The 12,637-nt window shown below is 36.7% G+C and overlaps 1 protein-coding gene across 1 annotated transcript in view; it reads right to left on the bottom strand.

Moving 5' to 3' along the window:
- Window positions 1-12,637, bottom strand: part of LOC124159383 (dual oxidase maturation factor 1-like) — a 324,286-nt gene that overhangs the window by 253,887 nt on the left and 57,762 nt on the right. Inside the window, exon 2 of the mRNA XM_046535158.1 lies at window positions 10,056-10,165. The gene's annotated coding sequence lies outside the window, so the exon portion shown is untranslated. The remainder of the gene's footprint in view (window positions 1-10,055; window positions 10,166-12,637) is intronic.

Genomic DNA, 12,637 nt, shown 5'->3' with positions numbered 1-12,637 from the left:
CATTGGAAGGAATTTTCTATTGCCGCTTTTCCAAGGCTTGTTAACGACTCCCTCTCGTTAGTATTACTGGTTTGGCTTGGGAAAGCTGCAAGTAAGTATCTCTAAAATTATCAGCACGTGTTTCTCAACTGGGATGGACAAGTACCAAAGTTCAAGAGAAAAATAGTGCTATCACCAATTAAATTGATTGCCCGTTTGACTGCATTGGAAATAATTCGTTTTCTGCAACTGGGAATGGAGGGTGCATTATAATAATGGCTCGGTGTGGCAATGGAATATAACGAATTGGAGGATAAAACATATAATAAATAGTTCAATATGCACTTAATTGATTCCCATTGTTAATAAATAGCTGCCGTTCACCCAAATTAGCGAAAAGCATGAAAATATATTTATTTCACCTTAAATTTAAATGAAGTTACTAAAGATAAAAAAGAAGAAATAAATATCAGAACTCATTCCATCCATAATTATCGTGAACATTCTACGGACACACGCTCTGATACATTATTGATAGTTCATATCAGTCTGAAAATACATTAAATTCGAAGAGCAAGCCAGATATTATTTACCGGAAGATATGAAATTGGCATCAAGATTTTCATCACGTTCCATATAACATTTTTACCTTGAAAGCAAACGCCTGTCATCATGTTTCCAAGCATTTGGGTAAATCACTGAGTGAGAAAGTGACATCGATTTAACTGGAATTAAATCATGATATCGAGCTTTAAAAAATAACGTTCTTTGAGGTCTCATGTTGAAAGCTAAAAATGGTATTTAAAATGCATGTGGCAAAAGTGAATAGCGAAAAATTATAAAAATAGATGAGGCAGTACAATGCAGTCATCCAAGAGATGGGCAAAGAGGAATATATTTGTGGCTGTAAATGCGCCCACGAAACCTGTAGATCGCACACCGCCTTTGTTTGCTGTGAGATCACCGCGAGAGAAGGAAATAAAACTCATCGACCTTGACGTCGTCTGTGTTCATCAGAAGGAAGCTAAACATTCGAGCATACTCAGTTGCCTCTCACATTTCAAATACCGGGCAAGTCCGCTTCCGTCTGGAGGAGCGCATCCGCCAATTATGGACGAGAAAACTGGAGGTGTTTGATGGTAGAAAGATTTATTCCTGTTTTTATGTGTTTAACTCTTAATTACAATGGTTCAACACGGGCTGGAGTCGCTTTCCCAATTAACACACTTTATAATTGATATAATATAGTTATAATATACGATGAAAACACTATTAATACACTATTAGGTACTGTTGAATACTTGGCACAATTGCTCACATTAAAATGGGAAGAGTGCTATAAGGTAACCTAAAATGAGGCAACACGACGTGAAACTAATCAGTTTTTCGAAACCACTCATATTCTATATTTTCTGTCGCACTTTCAAAGGCTATCACATTTTTATTATGTTTAATAATAATTATGAGTTTATTGCACACACACGACAACTACAATAGGGTCATGGGGTAGGAGCGAGGGGCACGAGGGGGCAGCTCCCCCCCCCCCTAGAAACAAATATCGCAAATGTCTTTACGGAAAATAATATTATTTCAAGCAAATAATTTTAAAAAATAATTAAGAGCTGAAGGATCTGGCACTTTCCCGGTGAATTCTGTTGATGAAGCCTTCTCGGGAAATCAGCCGGGTCAAGATGAACATAGCTTACACAAGGGTCAAGATACATATTATTTACACAAAGGGGATACATCATCAATTACAAACATCTACCTTTCACGCCTCTACAATATTCACAATCATTTTTGCGCTATCAATAGAATCAAGTAACGCACCATATATTTTGGGTCGCAGAAATATGCAGATTTCAATAAATTGTTCTGCTCTGGGTCTAGATATATTTACGCTGTGATGGTTACGGAGCTAATATGATCTTGAAAAAAGGATTTTCGACTTCCGTATCGTAACAAAGATTAAATTTTTGTTCCAGTTCCGTATCAGGAAAGGATTTCTGTATATTTAGAACTTCTTAGTTGCCCAAAAATAACTTCCTCCATTCAAATTTTTATGATTTTTTTTGTAATCGGTTTAGACAATTTATTCAAAAGTGCCATAATGTGTCCTAACAATATTTTCATTTTATAGAAATTATAATGTGTTTTAATCGGGAAAGCGACTCAAGCTCGTGTGAGTATTGTGATACACAATTCAAACGATTGCATTGAATCAGAAGCAAATCGAAAGGGTATAAATATCATACCTTTTGAGCTGATGGCGCAGGTATTCGTGAAGTAAAATAACACTATTGGAAATACACAGAAATAGGAAAGCGTGATAGATAGGGGTACGAAGTTTTCCGAGAGTTTATTTCAGTAAAAGTTGCACGACTGCAGTTAAATATACTCTCACATAGTCTCGAGACTAAAAATAAGCAACATCGAGAGGAAAAGCGCTTCAGACAAAGCCTTAGCAAAATTCACGATTACCGTTGCAACGTTTCGAAAATAAGTTTCTATTTTCCCCTGCGGAGACGAAGGTACTTTCAAAGGCGAGAAAATGGGGTTGTGAGTCACGAATAATGCCTTTTTTTTACCAAATTAATAGCGAGTATCTACCTTGAGAATGTTATCAGCCCACACTCTCACGTTGACAGCGATGCACATTCGGAACGTGGCAACGGTCTGCTGTTTTTGCCGTAGGTATTGCCATCCGTTCATCTCATTGTCAGAGTAGCATTTGATTAGTTTACTATATACTTGGCATTATGCTCCATTACACCAAAGATAGCAAATTTTAACGCCAATTACGAAAAGGAATAATACCAATAAGGATACGAAGAGCATGAAAAATTCTAAAAGTAATGGTTCACAACCAATTCATTATTACATTATTCTCTACTTCTTTTGTATTTGATACCACAAATTTTTTAATTAGGTTTCTCGATCATTCCGTTTCATAGTCAGTCAAATACGTTTTCATAATTTACTCCATTCCTATCCTACATAAGCCCTATTAAAATGCATTGATTCCATTTGAAGAATTTCAAAATTACAACACTTTTCCGCGAGATAGTCGGGTTCACTCGTCAAACTAGCAGTCAACTGGAGAAAAATCGACGGAAATAGTATTTGGCACCGATCTATTCCTGTGTAATTTGGGCCATTTATTTGCTGTAAAGATTCCGTGACATGACGACGGGAGCCCATCAGAAATTATACTCATCATCTGGAAGAGAGAGCAGCAGCTCTTCGCATGAGAGAAGGTGGAGAGTAAAGCGAAATTAATGCATTACTAGCGCGGTAACATAACTTGAAAGACTGTGTTACTGTAATTTGGATGTTAATTGGAAACCACTACATTATTAACCGTAGGATTTGCGTGTATCCTATTCCTCTACTTTACATCATACTGGGGAGAATTCTCTCGAGTAAAATATTCCAGCGGTAAACTAGTCTCCATTTTAGATCTCGGAGCGGGGAATACTCAAGAGAGTTAATGAAGCAAATGTTATCAAATGATGAATATCTTAATGGCGACCGAAACAATTCCTTGACGATAAAATAGGCAAATAGCCGGCAGCTCTAGTCTATGAAGGCCCCCTACATTATTTTCCTGCCCATTGCGGTTGATTGGCTGAAAGACCATCGACCATCGCAAACCCCGAAGACCTGTCAAGGATAGATTTTTTCGGAACGAGAGCCTCTCCAGAAAATTGACTCGTCAATGATAGGAATTGAGGACGTGGCGAAAAATAGGGATAGGGAATCGAGGCTGAATAAAGTAAAGCGGGGGAGGTGTCGTCCAAGGCCGGCGGAGCGACGAACTCTCGTTCCGTGTCGTCCAAGTGAACACCGAGGAAATCGACCGACAAGACAGCTGAGGTAAGAAATGACGGGAGAAGAGGGAAGGGGAAACCCCAACGAATCCGCGCCATTGGAACGTGGACGGGAAGAAGAATGTGCCTCACGCTGCAGACGAGATGAAATCTCCTCTAAAAACCAAAGGGAGTCTTTCAATCCACGTCTTTCACACTCTCGAGCTAATCCTATATCTTTTTTTTCCGTCTTCTCGCCCCATTTGAATTCACCACGAAAGCGTTGAAGAAGAAGAATCACACTCCGCGTGAGATCGCAAACCCCGCCCGACATGGAGCGTGATTTATTTCGGATTTCCAATAGCCGCGCGGGTCTGAGCCGCTCCCACGGACGGGGTCCCTTTAATCAGCGCATCACGCATGCGGGAATTCCCTCGCCTCCCAGAATCACCAGTCACCCACCCGACCCGTTCCATCTGCACGGCTTAAGGTGCTATTCCTAATGAAATCCTGAGGCCGTTCCACCGCAGTGGTTTCCGCGTATTCCATTGACTTCGAAGAAACCAAACGACATATAGATCACTGTTGCTGACCGATTGGATACATTTAAATTGGCAAGCGTACAATAACTATGCAAAATAAGGTAAAAAGCTTTTTTTATTAAGTAGACAATGAAAGGACTTGAGGGTTTATAAAATTCGTATCCGAAATTGCTTGAAACACTCGCATTTTTTGATTAGCTTAAAATTGATCCAGCATCTTGCCCAAAAACTCTTTTAATCAATATGTACCGAATTGATTATTTACAATTGAGCGTAAAATTTGAATTTTTAAAAATTTTCAACTTAAACTTTGTAACCAGGACCCGACTACTGCTGCATGCTTGTGACCATGCCATGTTCCAACTGTTATGACGGCGTACATCCTGCATTTTTCCCAGAATATTAAAATAAACAAAATTAATGAGTTAAAAATTAAATTTAGCTCTCGAGAAACACTCATAGCAAATGAAAAGAAGACTTCGTTAACTTCCACTGATTTTTTTTTTCTTGGTACGACATGTTTCGATCCATAGAGGTGATTTTTAAGTGACCTGTAAGGATCGAAACATGTCGTACCAAGAAAATGAATCAGCGGAAGACAACGAAGTCCTCTTTTCATTTGTGAATATCAAATTCCACACAGGGAGCCTGATACCGTAGAACGTATTAAACAATCATAACAGGTACATTAATTATCCAGCATTTATTTAGTTTATTGCCATTTGCTGCGTGAACTGTAGGTTGCAGACCTATGGTAGTGTAGTAGCCAAATGTGTTGATTCGTATTGTGAAAGCTAGGGGCAAGGGCGTATGTACCCAGGATCAATACTAGGGGGGGGGAAGCCATGGTTGTTCAAGTTATAGGTAAGGTTTAAGTATGGAAAAGGTGAGAATGAAATCAACATTTTAAGGGAACTGTAACAACTCTTAATTAGTTTTTAAAATTATTTGCTTGAAAAAATATTTTTTTCCTTAAAGATATTTGCGATTTTTTCTTCTAAGGGGGGGGGGGCAGCTGCCCCCCTCCTGCCCCTCGCTGGGTACGCCCATTGCTAGGGGCATTGAAGACGGATAGGGGTGAAGTTAAATTTGGAGAATTCAGCAGTAAAACTATATGTTAGGGTAAGGAGGCCCACTAGGAGGCTTCAGCTAGTTGTTTTAATATTTTATCCGTGATTTATATCAGTGGTCCCAATCGGTGGTCTGCGAATTGTATATGGTCTACAAAAGGTAGATAAACGATGAGATTATCGAATAATATGGGGGAAAATGAACTTGAAGCAGTTTTAACTGTGTTTTCAAAAAGATGAATCGATATCTGGCGAAGAGCTGAGGAAAAGTCACAAGTATTAGGCGGTAGAGAACGTAGGGAAGTTCCTAAATCATTTAAATTCAGGCTGAGAGGTCCATAGAATTCTTAAGGTATAATAATAATACTGGTCCGCACGTCAAAAGAGCATCACATAAAAAGATAGTACATGAGTTGGCTCCGAAAAAAACACGGTGTTAGAAATGCATCCTCTTTTCACATTTACCCCGACGGTGATGGCTAAGTGGGAAAGTTTAAGCGAAGAAAAAAGGTAGGTATACATGGAAATCGTGAGGAATGCACGCCGTGACGGAGCTTGCCAGGCCATGGAATATACATTTGCGCTGTCTCGAAGACACAGAAGGGATTAGTGGCAGAGTTTAGGTTACATCTACCTTGAGGGCCACGAGTGGAAAATATGTAGAACTAATGTAAAAAGAGGCACAAGAAGAAAAGACGGAAATAAGGTAATCGCAAGAAGCCTTCAAGTAACTAAAAATGGTAGCATGGTATTTTTCAGGCTTAGTACAAATGAGGATGGTTTGCAAAGTTAATACTCTTTATTCCATAAGAAATTTTCTTTTTCATTGAGGTTAAAGGGGAAAGAAACAACTGCTTTTACAATTCATATGTTTACAGCATTCCACCGTTTTAGGCTCGGCTAAATGGATTACTGTCTGGATCAGTATGCCCTTCCTTATTGAAGTTTTCTCCTAAAATAGCAAAAATTCTCATTCCTTTACTTTGCTTCCACAAAACTAATTTTATTCCTCGCCATTCACTTCTCATCTAAAATCCGTCCCGCTAACATGAGAACAGATACGATATGTATGAATGCGAAACGGCCTCCTAAACAGCCTTTTTGTCGTATCTTTTAGTACAGCTATTCTCTTTTTTTTTATTCTTAATTTTATGCCACATTGCCATGTAATGTGCTGCCCAAAAAGTTGAACTGCTCCACTATCTCTTTTTATCGGAAGCCTAACATCCTTTGGTCACGAAGATTTATAAAATCGAATGATAGTAAAGGGCTGATAAAAATCCATTTAATTTTACCAAATTTCACAAAAAAAAATTAATTTTTCTGTTGAAATCACCGTTAGTTGACAGGTAGTTTACCTGTAATGAGATAATCAACGAGCATGACTTTTACTTAAAGATTCAACTTGTACCATCAACGCATCAATCTAAATATCCACCTTTATTTCAGCTCCAAGTTTTCTATTAGTTTTCTACCTCTAAAATTCTCCTCTGAAATCACTTCTAGAACTACAACTCAGTTTTGTGTCTCCCAAGTCATGAACAAGGAGATGAAAAAGCAAATTCAATTTAAGAGAGCGGCTAGGGGTGCATGTTGAACAATAACTGCGGCCAGATACCTTGCGGGCAAGATTCTTCTCACGGCACACTGCTAACAACCACCACTGACCAACCAACCACGGACCACGGAACAACCAACAATCAAGGATTTATAAACTCAGAAAACTCCAACTACTTTTGCGAAAAAGGCGGGATCATTTTTAACACAACTTAGAAGTGGTCACACCCATCTCATTTTCTCGAACCATTTGACAAAGCAGGTCAACGCAAGCGTTCAACGTTCATCAGTATTATCATACTTTATCATTCTAAGAACTTCGGACACCTCAGGAATGGATCTTCATTGGAAAGTAATCATCCGAATAAGAGTGCTTGCCGACCCCTTCTCAGGTGGCAAATTTTGTACAGGATTGACTTTCCTTAAGAACGAAATTAGTTTTAACTCCATAAATATAAAGCATCAGTAAATTTTTTCACGCTAATAAGTATTACTTGGGAAAAAGTAAACCTACATAATTTAGGGAAATAAAACACCTACTTAATGAAAACTTTTAATTCAGAATAACACCACAACACAGGCCCGATTACTTGAGATACATTACTACTTGACAAAGTGCATTTACCCACTCACGCATTCGCTCAAATAATTGGCCGCCTACCAACGAGAAATTTTCATTTTGTCTCACCCCGTAAGCTAAAATCTAAACTACTAGTATATCAAACTATCTAACTATATGACGATTAAAATTATTGATAAGATGCGTTTTTGAGGATCTAATACCTTTTCTGCAAAAGTCTACTTAAAGTGCGAATAATAATCTTAAATGAGAAAATGGCTTTCCTCGAAAATAATGAGACCCATATTACTTCTACCAGATCATCTAGATGCATCGCTTTCACTTTTATCGTGCCTGATTAATAATTTATTTGAGAATAGAGAAATTGAGAGGTTTCAAGGACTTTCAATGTAAGCTGACGAGAAATTTCGTTACCCTATTACATGAGTAGGCCAGCTTGCCAGTTCGAGTCAGACCTAAGTGCCTGACCAGTGTAGGCCAAGGGAAATCAAAATTTCTCAACATCCGACCTACCAATTCAAATGATTTCCACTTCAAAAGAAGTGGAGGTCATGTCCTGGAGACATATCTCATTGTGACTGGAAAAACACCATTTAAGATGATGGAAAAGGTCTGGCGACGTCTGAAGCGCTTGGAGTAATGTATCGAAATGACAAGGGATCAGAGATGGAAGAATAAGGCATCGTGAGGGATGGGATGAGACAATTGGAGACAATTTTAGAGAAATAACAGACAATGGCCATTGTGGAAAAGCGGTATGGAGTGAATTTGGCCAATCATCATCGGCGACCTTGGAAACGAGTTGCACAACAAGGCATTCGAAGACTATGGTTTATCCAAATGCCTCTTACAGAAGTTTCCAAAACAAAAGATAAATGTATACTGATATATATTTTATCACCGATACGCGAGGAATAGAAATAAAATGTGTAAACCCTAAAAAAAGATATTTTCTTTGAAGGACGGATTCTTAAAATATGTTATATGAGAGGGCTATTCTTAAATTTTAACAAAGCTATTGGCATTTCCGACTTCTTACTGCAAGGATGCTTCTCCTTGAATAAAATTTTTGCTCGTTGCGAGTAAGGGTCACTTTTTATATCCACGTTTTACCACTCTGAAAATTATGAAAAAATCAGAGACGTAAAGGGTATTATGATACATGTTTTTCAATTTTATATTTATATGACTCTGAAAATGAAGGCGCAATAAACATGAAAATTTTGACTGCTGCAAAAAAATTTATTTTGGCCAATAAAATTTCAAAGTACATATATGCCATTGGGTACGCTCTTTCAGATCTATTCCAAAATTTAAAACTTTTCCAACATCCTAATTTACAACGTAAAAATTTATGTTAAGCTGTTTGACCTCAAATCAGCTGGCGATGTGTTACATGACTGCAAAGAGAGTTAACAATTCATAGAAAAAATATTTCAGCTCTCATTTCAAAATTCATGAATTGGTAAAGAAAAACTACGAATTATCCGAATTTCAGCAATTTTTGATATCAAAGGATCAATATTTTAATACGAATTAAATGAAGAATAGAATGGTCCTTACAATTCTAACAAAGAAATTTATCAAAAAATAAAATCCTAATTACAGCATTTCATACATAATAAAACCCTAATTACACATTAATGATGCATTTCATAACCTTTCCGTAAGAATATACCTCAAATGCGAATGAAATTTAATGATAAAATAGTTTTTACCGAATAATATAATATTATTTGTGAACTACGGGAAGACTTTCCAGTTATATATTCCCTCTACCATCAGCAGAGCAGCAATGAGATTTCATTTTAAATGTCGAAGCATGAGAAAACATAGTTCTCTACTTTAGCAGTCCCTTTTACACCTATAAAATAAATCACACGCTATACAATTACAAACAAGTAGGAGAGGGAAGTATACCATTTGTACCAGGCACGAGAACAGGATGGAAAGGACGAGACGAAGTCACGATAGAGTCGCAGGAAACGAGTGAAACAAAATCAATCTATTGTGATTCGTTCGCTGGGAGCAAGACCATTGGTGTAACCGACTTTAAGGTAGATAACGTAATTCTTTCAAATAACCACCGTATGACCGCCAACTCATTTCGCAACTTTTACTTTTTTTTAATTCGAGTTATGCAACCAAATTTTTCCGATTATAATCGACTGTCTAGATCGTAAACTGGCTTTAAAGAATAAAACTTTTTGAAAGACATGGTTTCTCAATTATATCCAATAATTATCCGAGAACTCTATATAGTGGAAGATTAATATCCGAGTAAGGCTTGTTATCTGAACTTCATTAATTTCAAATATGGTAATTTTCACTTGCTATAACCTCAGAAAAATAGAATAGAAAATAAATATTGACCATCTTGTATATATTTAAACATTTTTGTCCTCAGTCAGTCCATAGGAAGTATCGTGAAATGAAAGTCTGAAATATGGTGTGGACAATACTATTAATGCTAATGATTCTGATATTGCTAATATAAAAGAAATTACGGAAGACTCACCACAATTCCTCCATTTTACTTTGTCCTCGGAGAGCGATAAATTCTCCTTAAGCCTCCAAGGAAATGATTCTCGGCCAATCTCACGTGAAAAGACCAGATGAATGAGGAATCTGAAAAAAAGATAAAAATATTGGGTAAAATCTATATAAAATCGTCAAGGAAAATACTCGTACCGTATTTTATGATTCTCACAATATGATTTAGGAATCCATGGGTTGAGAGTAGTGTGGTGATGTTATGGTAACTCAGGTTTTTGACTTAATAACTCAATGCCATCTCCCAAAAGATTTTTATAATTTACTGCATCAAGTTAAGTGAATTTAAGAACACAATGAGTGAGTATTCAATATCATGCCGCTGAATAGATAAGGATAATTATTTTTGAGAATATATAGATTTAATCATCCCCAAAATGTGATGAAGACATATCTCTTACTGGGTACTCGTTATTCCCTCCACATTCAGAAAGTATGCTACCTACGCAATAAGACCTTCTAGTCCATTCAATCGAATTTACTTTCTCATGTGCATATCGTTTTAAAATGCGATAAAAAAGTCAAATCCGTAGTGATATTTAAACCGGAGATAAAATTTGACAGGGACTATGCCGACAAACGGAAACTACAATCATTTTGAGCGTATCTCAGCCGCTAACTGTAGAAACAGGATTTGCGTCGTGGGAATGCGTAGTTTTTATGCTTAAAAAATAAATATGTATGTGATTAAAACTTCATTTAAGATTGCTAAAACGATAGCGTAAGAATGCAACTTAAGCACGTAAACTAAACTGAACTCAACAAAGAAAAATATAACATATTTCTGAGAGGTGGATATGAATACAGGCTACAGCGATGAATTTCAAGTTACACGCAATATACAAAATCTATTATTTCTATATAAAAATTATGCCTGAAAATATTTACAATCAATTAATAAATTTCTTTTTACAATCTCGTTAGAAAATAAATTACTTCTTCAATACTTCTACACTCTGTTTCCTACTATTTATTCATGTGACTCAAAATGAATTTCACTTGTCATTGAAATTATTTTATCTTTATCACGTACTATTGGGTTCATTGAGAACGTATTCATAATAGAAAAGATTTTGCAGTTGTTCTGTTTCTTTATTTTCCTGAGAGATTAGTGCTCCATATGTTTTCCGGAGGTCCACCCCTCGACTCTTGACACGAGCAGTATTCTGTACCCCAAGGCTAGTAGGCCTTCATCGCAGCTCGGCACAACTCTTAAATTCTCCGTTTTTTTCCACGATAGCACTGGGGAAATCGTAAAATTAAAATATGCTCCCGTGTAAAGTCGTATTTATATTGACTTGGAAATTTCTTGACTGTCCTAGAACCCAATTTTGGGAACATGGTAAGATATAATGGAAATGACAATTCAAATCTCTTTACGCGACATTTTATCAGTCACTCGTGAAAACAAAACCAATTCGAAAACATTTTGGGGGAATTATTAACATGTGTTATAGGCTTTAGCTAGCAAAATAAGACTGGCCATTTTGCCTTATAATTAGCAAGTAAATGCTATTCATCTAATGCTCAATTATAACCAACCAGAAATAGCTATTTTATTGAAAATGGGCATAAAGAGAGATAAAACTTGATTCAATTTTAATATAGTTCGATATTAAATATTCATCGACTAGAAAATAAATGAAAATATGCCACTTTTAAATAAATAAACCATAAAATATTTCACCCAATTTTTCACTGAAATCTGATAAAAGTAATGAGATTCCTTTTCATCACTGCTGATAATATCTGAACGGTGTGCGCATTGGGAATGATGGGCTATATTTAATCAAAATTGTGTCGTGACGTGATCTAGGATGAAGCATAGATGACTTTTATGCATCACTTTGGGTGTCAGAGCGATGGGTAGGAGTTCATATCCCTATCCCTTAGTGGATGAAAAAACGAGAAAGTTGAGGAAGCCACCGTTATGTTCATCTAATTTAGTAGATCACGGCTCTGTATCTGATTATCCATTTTCAAGTCATAGCTCTCAACACATTTAACAGATGAAAATCCTAATAATAAATTCAGCAATAAGACTCATGCCATTCGGTCCCACGAAAGTAATTACCCGAAAATTTATGACTTTAAGTAGACTTGACGTTGTTGTGACTGAAATAAGTCACACCAAAGCAGCATTTAATCCGTTTAGATCGATTTATAGTACCTTTGAAGTATGAGATACCTGAGTTTCACCGGTATGACTTCCGCTATAACAACATTGTCATCCTCATAATTACGATGCTGTGTGCGGAAAAAAATCTCAATTTTCTATTTCGACTCAAAGTTCATTTAATGACGAAACCATACTTTATAAGATTATGGAAGCACGCAGGTGATTTCGAACTACGGTTTTGGATACGTATTGCAATTATTGGAAAGAAAAATATCCCAATGTTTGGAAAATACACCACAATATGTGAGATAATAATAAAAATAAGCGTCTTTATTGGGCGAGATTGGGACTAGAGAGTCCCATCTTCCATCTAACCCCTGAGATAAGGTATGAAAAGAAGGTAGTTGATTCGATTTGAAAGAATGACA

Source organism: Ischnura elegans, chromosome 5, assembly GCF_921293095.1.
Source record: "Ischnura elegans chromosome 5, ioIscEleg1.1, whole genome shotgun sequence".
NCBI classification, from domain to species: Eukaryota; Metazoa; Arthropoda; class Insecta; order Odonata; family Coenagrionidae; genus Ischnura; species Ischnura elegans.
This window is presented reverse-complemented; position numbering and strand designations above follow the sequence as displayed.